This window comes from Urocitellus parryii, chromosome 11 (genome assembly GCF_045843805.1).
Source record: "Urocitellus parryii isolate mUroPar1 chromosome 11, mUroPar1.hap1, whole genome shotgun sequence".
Taxonomy (NCBI): domain Eukaryota; kingdom Metazoa; phylum Chordata; class Mammalia; order Rodentia; family Sciuridae; genus Urocitellus; species Urocitellus parryii.
The window spans coordinates 112401146-112414893 of NC_135541.1; positions in this window are offsets into that span (position 1 = coordinate 112401146).

The window sequence follows — 13748 nt, forward strand, 5'->3', positions numbered from 1 at the left end:
GGATTTATGTCTTACTGGGCACAGTCAAGATTTATGAATGGGAAAAACGAGGCTTCTTCAAGTCACTTTTATCATAGAAAATCAGCACAGTACTTGAGATTCTCACCATTGTTTGTCTGATCTAGAGATAATTCTCAGGAGAGCCCTGGGGGCCCTGAGATTTTGGACAGGTGTTGATATAAAAAGAAACTCACTGTTTATAAACCTTCTAGGGAAAGTGAGAGAAGTCTGCACAGGATGGGGTGCTAACTCTTCTGACAGGCTCAGATTGGGGTCTTCTATGCAGGGCTCGTATGCAGGGCAGGGACCTTCTGTGTTGCTCACAGGTTTCCTGTTTTGAAGATTGCTATCAGCTTCTTATGCCATTTTTAATCCTACTAGGTTGCTTCATGGGATGCTTTAGACTGTATATGTTACACTCTTCATTTATCATATTTCTGAGAGCTGTGTTTCCATTTCTCCCTTGAAATAACACATCTTTTCAGCCATCTTATCAAGATTATCCTTGAGGTGGTAATCTTTGTTATAAAACATTGTCTTCTAGTTAATCGAACAACATTGTTCTCCAGCACTCCACTCCTCTCTCCCCATTTGGTGAGGGTTTTGATAGCTAGAGAAGGGACACTCAGCTCTTTTCTTTCTATTGAACTCAGATTATTATATTATTATCAAAGCAATGAAGGATTTTTCATCAGTTATTTTTTTATTTTTTTTAAATTTTTTTAAAGAGAGAGAGAGAGAGAGAGAGAGAGAGAGAGAGAGAGAGAGAGAGAGAGATTTAATATTTACTTTTCAGTTTTTGGTGGACACAACATCTTTATGTGTATGTGGTGCTGAGGATCGAGCTGCACTCATGCCAGGAGAGCGCGCTACTGCTTGAGCCACATCCCTAGCCCCTTGTTTTTAAATTTTGAGACATTAAAATTAGTCAACTTTCTTCAGAAACATCAATTAAGTATAGGTTCACTCTGATTTTCTGAATTAAAGAATTTTCATTGACTAGACACATCAGTGCCCAAATTATAAACCACATATTGTCTACTAATTTTAATCAGTTGTTATACCTATACATGTAATCAGGGAATCAATAAATTTTAATTTCACATTTATCAAGTATACTGAGTTTTGCTTCTCCCATTTTTATGGATCAAAAAGAACCGGCACTGGAATTAGTAACTTTTATAGTTTGAGAAATTAAAAATAGGGTTAAGTTCTTTGGAAGGAGTTCTTTTTTCAAAACCTCATGACAGAAAAAGTGACACAACATCACAGCAAAACATCTACTAGTATTTTCTTCTTTTATTTCCCAATTTAATTCTACAAATTTCAAATTAATGATGTAAGCATTAACAAAGCTCAACCTATACCAGTCAAAACATGTCAAAGGAGAATACCATGACTATGAATGTACATTAAATATATATTTTAAATTTATAATAAAGATGGATTTTCCCCTTCCTGGCTCTAAAGGACCTGATAAATAATTTCCAAAAGCTGGTGATAAATAAATAATAGTCTTTTTATCCTGTATATTGTTCAATTAAAAATATCCCTTACCACTTCTTTAATAATGGATATTTCTGAAACACATTTTGTTTAGAGAAAAAAATAGGGAACTTGAAGCCCACAGAGCCCTGGTCTCCCTTCTTGGGATTCATTTATAATTTTTCAGTGCTAGGCGAGCACTCTACTGCTGAGCCACAACCCGAGCCCCAAAGTATGTTTTTTCATGTACATAAGGCTGGGTGTGTATTGCTCAGTCCTGGATGGATGATATTATTTAGATATCATCCAAATCCTGAGAGGTTTGGATGATTATGCTCATTCTGTAGATGAGAAAACAGATGTGTTCTGTTTTTTTTTTTTTTCCCTAGCCTCTGTAACTTGTTTACCCACAAGGTGATAAGTGTCCACATAACACAGGGATTTCCTGATAAGTGTCCTTCTCCCAAACACTTCTTGTTTTTGTCCTTTTTAGTGTGGAATGGGGGTCAGGTCACAAAGATCTACCAGCAACACTATTATTGCTACTATGGTCAGAGGGCTAATTGCCAAAGAAGGAGCCCCAAGTTCAGCAGGGCTTTTACTTTTTATACACAAGCAAGTTTTGAGTACACCAAAGCAAGGAACTTGGTGCAAGACTATTGGAGGGTGCCTTCTAAATTATTTACATAGATACAAGCTTGGAAACAGCCCAGGGACTCTCAGCTTATACAGCTTAGGGACTTTGACTGCATTAAGCCTAAAGGGGGATTGATCTGTCCTTGTGGTATTGTTTCCTCCTGCTGCTACTGCAGTTATCATTGACAGATCCCGGTTAGCCACTGCAAACCTCTAGGGTTAAATGTCAGTAAGCAGAGCTGCTGTTTGTCTGCATGTAAAGTCACAGTCTGTCAGCTTTGAGGCTGCTCAAGTTCCCATTCATCCTACCACAGCCTGAGGGCAATAACAGGAGCATTCATCATTATTTTTGGCCAAATAGATGATGGCTATGTCACAGAATTACCACCCATTCAGAAGTAACAGGATTCAGAATGCCTGCAGTGTGTGATAAAAATGTCTTAACTGTTTCTTCTTCCACTGAAGCTGTCCCAGCTTTCCTCCCCAGCTCTTAAAAATCAAAGCTTATATTTCTCTTTGATGTTTCCTATTGCATGTATGTTCTGTTTGTATGTTTCTGAAATTCATGTTATTTTCCCTGTGACTTATGTCCTTAGACACATAATGTCCATGGCTTGTTTCCTCCAATGTGTTGAGTTCATTTTTTTTTTTTTTGGTCTTGGTTCATTGAGTGAGTCAGATGCCACCTCATCATTATTCCCAAAGGGCTCTATTTGAGGAAGGTCTCCCTGACCTTTCTTCTGGTTGCAGAAAACTCTTGTTGTGCTATTGATCTATTGAACAGTGCTGTTCAACACTGTTGAACAACAGCCAACTGTGAGCAGAAGGAGGTAGGGTCAGGGGGAGGACACTAATAGGTCATCCCCCAGCTTCTGTTTATTAAGAGTCCACATACCCTAGATTATGTTGTCAAATAAAATAATATATTATCATAAAGTATATATAGTATTATAATACTTGAAGATAAACACTATACATAGATATCTGGTGTTTCTTTCACTGGTGTAGTTCTGTGTGATCCACAACATTTGGAAACTTTTAATTTGGACAATTAAGATCATACTTCGTGAAGACTCATCTCATGTGCTGAAAGTGCTAATAACATTGGTTGTTTCTGAATACTTTAATGTGTGTCACTTTCTTTGTTTAGTCCTCTGTAAAAATATGTCAAATTTTGGGTTTTTGTGTCAATTTCTTCTGTTGACAAGGAAAATTTTTCCAGAGACTTTAAACAATGATCCACCCACACTATGTCTGTTTTAAATATTGTGCCAACTTCATGGCATACTTCCATCCTGTTTTCATAAAATGCTTTCAATTGGAAGACCATAGTATCCCAAGGAATAATGAAAATAATTCATTCTCGTATATGATTTAAATATGCCATTTTAAGAGGTTTACTTGCAATGTGTGGAAAGCTCAAGTGATTCAAAAGAATTCACCTGAATTAAAAGAATGGAAAGAATGTGAAAGAACAAACCTTAGCATTATTATTCACTGTTTTGATATCAGGTGATTCTTTTTAAAATATTATCAGTATATGATTTACCTTAACTGAAATAAATGCATTAAAATAGGCATATGCCATTTATATATATGCACATAGACATCATAGAATACCAGTGAGGGCTGTTAGCTAATGAACAAATGTGACCCATAAAACATAGCAACATATGGATCTTTGATGATTTTTTTTTCTTTTTTGTCAATTTATCATGGAAGCAAAACCAAGTTTCATGAATGTGTGATGAAGAATTATGTCAGCTGATTTGATCAATATTTTGGAAAATGTTGGATATCTGTAATACTACCATGCAGTTTATAATTTTAAAAATCTACATTTTTCAACATCTTAATCAAGGACATTTTCCAATATCATAACCAAGTATCTCACATAGCTCTGAATTTTTAATTGATATCTCCTGTTCATAAAATCAAACATTTCTATTTTTACTTTGTTTAGAACTACATGCTGCAAAGAACCAAGAACTAATTAATCCTTACACCTTTTATTTCCTGATAATAGTTTTTGAACATGTGACTGGAAGCATTTTATAATGATATATATCTCACAGTTAGAAGGCACAAATTGAGGAAGAGGTGTGAACGTCTAGTGCGTTCGGGTCCCTGGGTAAGGGTCGAGAAATCACGGGGACACAGGGGATGCAGAGCCAAGGCAGCAATTGCAACTGCATGCTGAGCTTTATTTGCATGTTTCTTTTATATTCTTCTTCTAACAAAGCAAGCAATTCTTCAGTAACACTTCATCCACATAGCCCAAATATCATGCCTCAGCGGGTACACAGAGCTAAATTCAAGTTGTTCCTGTTCTTTTTGATAAGTACCCTCCCAAAGTTCTTTGTAGACATTATCTAATCCCCGAATGTACTGTTCCCAGGTCCAGTATGCAGGAAGCTTCTTCCTCTAGGCCAAACGATGCAGAAGCTTGTGTCTTGTGATAAGGGGAAAAGGACCTTTCCTTCTCCTAGCGAGGCATGCCTTCAGCTGACCTAAATCACAGCCACAGCTTCTTGCAAAGTGTCAGGCTGAGGGAGCTAAACTCTGCACACTTAAACCCCAACAATTTCTTCTTTTTTCTTTTGTTTTTCTAAAACAGCTTTTCACAAGGTTAATGTAGAGTTTTGAGATGGTCTTATACACATGTAGTATGTTATTACAAACAGGATAATAACTAAGCATAACATTATTTCCATTCCTCCAGCCGTATGGGTAAGACTTTGAGTAACTCCTTTGGGATTTAATCCCTCTAACTGTTTTAAAAACAATTCAGCTATTTGTGTAGCAACATCATGTTGAAACCCTTTTCCAAAAATTTCAAATATATCCTTTTGTAAAGAATCAATCACTAATCGAGCTGTTTCATTACCATGGAGATAATTTTGTATGATACTCCATTCGTGTATGCTTTGATTATACTGTATATTAGTTATACAAAAAGAAGTTGAATTTCAGTCACATTTTAATCTAATTTCCTGTTCTAAGGTGAGTATCTTTTTTCCTAACCAATTAACTGTCTGTTTTAGAATATCTATTTGAGTTTGAAGTTTAGAATCAATTTGAACCTGGGATAGCCATAACTCATGTGAATCTTTATGCCATTCCTCAACAAAATGTTTTGTTTGTAATGAAGTATGCAAAGCTATCCCTGAAATTGTAGCAACTGTAGCCACTGCTATAAGACTTAGAATTACAGCAACCACAGCTCCCGCAAACCGTTTAGTACGTTTTAACAATTGTCTAAAAAATTTCAGAACCAAAGTATTTACAGGATCTTGAGACCATGGTCTTTGTAAGTTCACAGGAAGCCAAATGTGAGAGCGCTGTTGTAACAGCACAATGGAATAACCAGAAGGAATAGGAACAGATGTATTAATACAGGTATACAATTTACAATTAAAGCATAAAATTCCTCCATCAAAACTAACATTTCCAATTAAGAACAGATATGGCATGGGTGCACATGTGGTTATATTATATTCTTTAAATACAGTAAAATTATAAGAAGCAGCAGATTGACTAGTCCCAGAGAAAGAGCCATTAGACAAGATTACAGGTTTAGTTGCAGCAGCAATCTTCCATAAATGTGTTTGTAAATGATGAGGGTACTGCACTGAAACCAAGCATGGGTCAGCAATTCTGCCATCACCCCAGGCAATCAATTTGTCATTCCAAATGGTTTCATTCCATCTCTTTTTCGGCGGGATTCTGTATGTAGAAGATAAATCACAAGCAGTAATATTCCATTTTGAACAATTTTTTAAGAACATCCCATAAGGACCTCACATGATAATATCCTGAAATATCTTCCCAAATTTACCTAAACATTTCTGCCATATGAAAGGGGAGTATCTCAAGTCCTGATAAGTAAAATCAGGGCACTCGAGGAACATAGGGTATTTTTGTTCAGTTATATTATCCCAGGTCATATTAATGGACCATGCAGACAGCCGTTGTAAACGGGTTCGAGAACCATTACTCCAATTTCCAACTAGTATCTAATGTTGTCAATTTAATTGTAAGCAAGGAGGAACGCCCAAGCATATAGGTTTACTGTTATTATTTTTATAAGTGAAATTAAATGGTGTTCCATCATTTATATTTATATATGTGTTAAATTGTTCCAAGGGGAAGATAAAAGAGCAGGAGAATTATATAAGGTAATATCCATGTCATCCCAAGTAACAGGTTCCAGCAAAGGTGGATTGGGAATATAGGCCCAATAGTGAGTATTATTATTTTGTACCTCAGAAGCAGAAGACACTGTCAATAATACACACATGGCCAGAAATAAATTTTCTGGGGTGTAACTCTTCCCCATTCATTGCAGCACCTTTTGCCTTTCCCCACTCAGCTTTTCAATTTGACCCCACGTAGGTAAGGGAGAGAAAGTAGGACGTCCACAACGTCGGGCCCCAAGATGGAGACGCGCCATTGCTGCCACCAGAACATCAAGCTCAGGATCTTGATTCCTCGGCTGGGGTAGTGGATAGGGTGCCCCCCTTGGTACTATTCTGATTGTGACGGGTCTGGGTCCACCGCCCTGGGAGCCATTGCCGGTGTCCATTGTCTGTTGAAACATAAGCATAGCCCTTTCCTCTACAAAGTAAAATCCCTGGTTACCATTTAGCATCTGTTGTAATTTTTTATCCAAATTGGTTCATGAACTGCTTCTAAGGTTTTTTGCTCAAAATGTCGTTCTGCTCTTGTCAATATTTCTCCTTGTGGAAGATTAAGGAAATTTAAAATAAATAAAGCTTGATGTAACAATGTTTTAGGTTGATTTTGTAAATGTCTAAACAAGTGCATATTTAAATCTGTCATTTTTCTCCTTTTTAATTTTTTAATTTGTGTTATAAGCGTAGCATGTACACATTGTACTAAAGTTTGTCCTTGTGGATTATATTTTATTTTAGTTAGATGAACAATATCATATAATTTGTAAAAATCTTTAAAATTTTTACTAGTATAAGCTGGACCATTATCAGTTTTAATCATAGCGGGAATTTTCATAACAGCAAATGTTTTCACTAAGTGTTGAATAACCTGATGGGTGGTTTTTAATATCTTTAAGTTTTGGTCCATTGTTGTTTTTAATTGGGTCATTTGTTGTGTCCCACAGACCAGGGAAGTGGTCCCTGTGTTTAGCCCTGTAGTAATTTTTATTCTTAATAAGATGGCTAAAGTGAGGGATACAGGTTCCTGGCAGAACCGGGTTGTATGTTCCTTTATTTGATCTTTAAATGAACCTGTATCATGATAGAGCACTTTGGGAAACATGTGTACCATTATACAATTAATCATATTTGTTGACCATTTTATGAAAACATAAATAATGTTTAAGTATATAGAATTATACTGTTGTAGGGACAGACAAGGCAAGGCACCTAAGATAGCACCGAAGACAGGGAAACAGTCCTATTTGGTTGTAACCGGATTTAGAGGGCATTGCTTTTGTTGTAATCAATTAATCCCCTGAACCCCAAGTTTAGGTAGTTTTAGAATTTTGTACCCAACATGCAAGGGAAGGGGCTCAGAAGTTCACAGTCTGTAGAAGTTGACAAAAAGCAGTTTTTGTTTCTGTTTTTTTTTTTTTTTTTTTTTTTGTTCTGGGCAAGTTAACTTTTCAAGGACACCTGGGAGGGGAAGAACTTTTTCTTTTTGTTTTCTTGCCAGCTGTTACCATGGAGCCCAGTTGATAACATTTTTATCTTAGAAATGTAGCCATCTCTGTGAAGCCCCAGCTCAAGGCCAGAGGCCTTGTTCACATATTTCGTGAAAAACTAGTAAGGGGGTATCTAGCTTAGGACTGCTGATTTTTCCAGCCAGTGGCCAAGTAGAACAGGGCAACATGAAAAGAGGAGGTTTACCTATACTGAACTCTTTCATAGGGACTCTTTTGTTGAAAGTCCTAAAGTCAGCCATGGTGAAGACTTCTGGAGAAGGTCAGTTAAGACTTTTTTGTGGGCCTGGTACAGAGGGGGAGGACGGGGAAGGCGGTGCTGAGAGCAGCTCCGTGGATCTGAGAATGAGGAAGGAGAGATGTAAAAGAATAATGGGAAAGGGATTTGGGATTTTTCTAGCAACAAAAACTTGAGTAGTAGAACAGGTAGAGCAGAGGGGAAGACTGGAGTGAGTATCTCAAAAAGCCTGTGAGTGACTTTAAATTTTTAGTAACATGTTTTTAGTGATGACAAAGCAACTTTAAAGGCCATTTTCTTTACATTTTGGATAGGGGTCTGAGGGCTTTCCTCAGCTGGTTTGAGCTTTGGGTTAGCTGGTAAGAGGACCTGGTGGTGTAGAATGTGCTCTAATATGAGTAAAATATATTGAAATTTGGCCTACTATTTTTGTAGTTATTTTTACATGTAGTGAGGACATAGAGGCTTATCTTAGGTAAGCAGGGCTCTTTTATAAATCTTAAGTAAAGTGCTGTAGTTTTAAAGTTTATTATTGTTTTTAAATATTATATTATAAATTTTATATAAATAATTATTTAAGTTTATTTAAGTATTAACTAACACAATATGATAACACATCTGAAACATGAAATAAAGAAAGGTTGAAAGCTTTTAGCTTTTTGTAGAAAAATAAAAAAATGTTTTTGTGTTTTATAATATTAACCTTTATGTAGATAAGGCTCTCATTAACTTAAAAAATACATTTAAAGTGTACCTCAGTGTAAAAAGTAATATAAAACTTTATATATCTAATTGATAATAGGCCCAGTTATAGAACATTAAATGATATAAATAAATCTCCAATATGTTATTTTTATAAGCCTAAAATTACCATGTAACCTTTTGGAGAACACCAGCTTGATAAAGGCTTTTATCTTAATGACTTGTATACCTGGAAAATATGAACACATTTAATATACAAAGAAGAGTTATAGTACCATAATTACTATTGATATTTTTATATTAATTAAGTTTAGCTCTTAAAGAAATAACATAATAGAATATTGCAAAATAACAGTTGTTATTTAATCATATTTGTATAATTCTTAATTTTTTTTTTAAGATTATTTGTTCAAAAATTTACATATATAGCCAACGTACATAGACCTTCTTTATCACTTACTTAAAACTATATAGCCAACATACATAGACCTTTTTTATCACTTGTTTAAATCCTTTTATTTATTTACTTTCAGAAACATATTTTTTTTAAATTAAATCCATATCTAGTAATCCTTGTAAATTTTTTAATTTAGGCAAATTATTTTATTTTAATAAGAGATATTTTGTTATTTGTAGTACACAATTAATCACATTTGTTTACCATGTTATGAAATTATAGTGTCTAAATATTAGGGATGATAAAGAACCATTTATTTATTTATTTATTTATTTATTTATTTATATTATTTACCAACTTAAAAAATTATTAATAATATTATCTAATGTAATTTAAGGAGTTAAAAGCATTTAATGGTATATTTAACATTTAGCATATCAACCTTGTAAATCAGATATTTACCAAAAGTACTTATAAACAAATAATTTTATGTCTAATTAATTTACTTATTTTATCAAAACATTAGACAAGTATAATGAACAGTGTTAGCCATTTTTTTGTTGTTGTTGTTGAAGAAAAGTCCTATAACCAAAGCACATCAGTCATTAACATGTTAAAGACATCTTATTTTTTATCTGTTTACCCAATTTAAATTGAACCATTTAAATCAGTGAATTAAAAATATTTGGATCCATTAAATTTTTATGAGCGCTCTTTACATATATATCAATCTTTATATCATGTACATGTTATATGGACATACACACAAACAGACAGACAACATGTAATACAAATGTGCACGCATAACACAATAAAGGCCTTATAGCTATTTTAGGTGAACTTTCCATTGTAATGTTTAAATATGTCACAGTTGATCAAAAATAGAACTGATCAGAAAAACATTAATTTAGGTCCGTAGGGTCAAAATTATGAGCTCAAAAAATACAGAACCTAGGAAAAAGCAAGAGTCCTAGAAAAAATGACCGGTCAGTAATCAGAAAGTACCATAAAATTTATTTATATATTTTATTTTATTTTTTATAATTCCTTTTAAAATGACCTGTTTTTTCACAATTGAAAGAAGTTTTTGATTTATTGGGTTTAAGGGCTTTAGCCATGGCTGTAGTAAAAACAGAAACTTTGATGTTAAATTCCTCCCACTCCAGCACAAGTTTACATATATTTACTCAATGAGGCGTTTTTCCTTCAATTGTTCATGAATCTCAGGAGGAATATTAATTTGATGTTGAATGTCATCATACATACCAGCACCAGATAACATAGGATATCCTATGGCACGAATAACAGGGTTTTGACTGTTACCATTTTCTCTAGCCTTAGTGACACATCCTTCTAAAAACCACATGTGCCACTGAAGATATTCATGTTCCCGTAAAAGAGCACGGCCCACAATCTTCCAATCCTCAGGAGCAAAACTATTGTAATGAATAGCAAAAGCATTAAGCATTTTTTTTTTTACATAATGAGATTGAGGTCTGTACATTGTTACTGCCTTTTTTAATCTGTCAATATGATCAATATTAATCCCCTCACACCGAGGTGGATGTGCCAGTCCATTAACTGGATCAGGCCTGATTATAGGAAAAGCAAAGAAAGGAGTTTCGTCCTCATCATCAGAAGGCTCTGAGTCCATTTCCTGGACAGCTTTTAAAGAAGCTGCCAAAAAAGGATTGATAGCTGGAGGGGCAGAGGGCTTGGTTCCCTATAAAGGCCTAGGGTCCATTTTAGCTTTTAATTTATTAAGACACCCTAGAATTTCTTCCTTTTCACTAATATCCAGAGGGAGATCTAGAATAGAGGGAGCTAGTTCCTTTTGTAAATTGTCAATCAACCTTTCTTCCTCCATAGTTTTAAACACTGTATATAAAATAAACCAGATAGACCAAAACCGAATTGGAATTTTTTCCCTTTGCCTCATGGCCTTTTCAACATTATAATGGACCCATTTCCACTTATCCATATCTATATATCTTTCTTCCGGGAACCAGGGATTCCATTCCCTGACCACCTTAAGACACATCTCTATATCAGAATGAGAAATAGTAATACCATAGATGGCAAGTGAATGCCTAAGAATATGTAAAAAAGGAGAAGATGAAGATTGTCCCATCACCCTGTAATATAAAGAAAAATAACTCACCCTTCCTGACAATCCAGCAGGGTCCCTGTTCGGGCGCCAATTGTGAACGTCTAGTGCATTCGGGTCCCTGGGTAAGGGTCGCGAAATCACCGGGACACAGGGGATGCAGAGCCAAGGCAGCAATTGCAACTGCATGCTGAGCTTTATTTGCATGTTTCTTTTATATTCTTCTTCTAACAAAGCAAGCAATTCTTCAGTAACACTTCATCCACATAGCCCAAATATCATGCCTCAGCGGGTACACAGAGCTAAATTCAAGTTGTTCCTGTTCTTTTTGATAAGTACCCTCCCAAAGTTCTTTGTAGACATTATCTAATCCCCGAATGTACTGTTCCCAGGTCCAGTATGCAGGAAGCTTCTTCCTCTAGGCCAAACGATGCAGAAGCTTGTGTCTTGTGATAAGGGGAAAAGGACCTTTCCTTCTCCTATCGAGGCATGCCTACAGCTGACCTAAATCACAGCCACAGCTTCTTGCAAAGTGTCAGGCTGAGGGAGCTAAACTCTGCACACTTAAACCCCAACAAAGAGGTGCACTTTTTACAAAAAGCTATAAAAACATTGGGGGAGTACAAGGCAGTGAACCAAAGGGTACTGTACCACTGAGCAACATCATCAGCTCTTATTACTCATTTATTTATTTTTATTTTGAGACAGGATCTTGCCAGGCTTCTTATAGCCTTACTCAGCTGCTGAGGCTGTATTTAAAACTGTGATCCTCCTATTTAAGCTTCCCAAGCTACTGGGATTACATGCATGCACCACCACACCTGGTGAGATACCCCAAATTTTGCAGTATAATTTTTATACAAGGGCCTTATGAGTTTAAAGAAATGTCAGTTCTTATTTGGAGGACAATAGAAAGCTTAGACTCGCATGGAGACCCATTTTCTGGGGTGAGAAGGTGTGGTGAGCCGTTTCTGTGAACTGTGGCCGCCATTACAAGATGGCGCTGGTTTCCCCTGTAGTCTGTGACAAACAACTCCTTATCAGAATGAGTTGGCACGCTGTGACTTGGCACCCTGTGAGAAAAGTCCACGTGGCAGCTTCGCATTGGGGCTTGAGGTGCTTTATTAAGGCTGGGAGGGGCATCCAGGGGTTAGAAGAAAAAGTATCAAGGACCTGAATAAACTGCTGAGAGAAGATTCCCGAGTTGCGTCTTCCTTGCGGGCAAGGGGTCGCGACAAGAAGGATCCTTGTTCTTTAAATAAAACCTGAAAATTAAATGATTCTATTTACCACCTTCAGTTCACATGTGTAAAGATTAAAAGAAAAATGTTGGCATATGTTTCTACTAATTGATAACTGCACTCTGTACACATAATGACTCTGACCCAATGACAAAATACATGTGGGGTATATAGCCATCGACAGCAAGTCATATACAAAATCTAAAATTCCCTCAGAGTTCTCTCATTAGAAATGGTGTTTTGGTCACAATTCTGTTTTGATCATTTGTTATGGTCCTGTTTTGACAGGGAAATTTATTTTATTTATTTATTTTTATGTGGTACTGTGCTAGGTGAACATTCCACCCCTGAACCACAACCCCAGCCCATACCAGAAATATTCATGATGGCAAATATACTGGTTGAGAATTTTAAAGACAGCAATAATTATAATAAAGAATTTTCTGTCTAGAATTAAGTTCAACTCTCACTGTAACCTAAAAAAAACCAGGTCCCTCTTGTAATTGGTGGTCACTTTCTACCCAGAAAATCAACACCTCAGATATCTAACTTCACTGCTGAATAATAGATTTAGCTGATCCATGAAGTTTGCTTCTGTCCACATTATTTGTGCTTTCATTATGGTGTCCAAAACAGTTTGGTTATTTTTGCCTAAAATCCTCACAGAAAATCTCAGAATATGAGCATAATGCAGATAATTTCTCAGCCAGAACAAAACAGGAATAGCCTCTGCTTCAAATTTTAATACACTTCTTTTCTGAACCCTCTTGAGCGTAGTCTTCACTTACTATGTCCCTATCAGCATTCTGGTTTTCTGCGCTCCCACCATAATTTGCCATTAATCTCCACTTACAACAATCTAAATAATTTCCAGTTTACATTGCTAAACATCTCAAAATTTCTCCCAGTTCCAGAAAGCTTCTGAACCACATGGTCATGTTAGTTACAGAAACAACCCCAATTCTTAGTACCAATTTCTGTTTTAGTCAGGTTTTTTTTTTTCATTCAGTGACTAAGTGACTAAAGGATTGACCAGAGCCATTATAGAGGAAGAGAAGTTTATTTCAGGGCTCATAGTTTTGTGGTCTTAGTCCATAGAAGGCTGGCTCCATCCCTAGGAACTCAAGGTGAGGCTGAACATCATGGCTGAAGAGTGTGATAGAGAGCAGCAGCTTACATCATGATCAGAAAACAGAGAAAGATGTCTCCACTTGCCAGATATAAATATATATGCAAAAGCC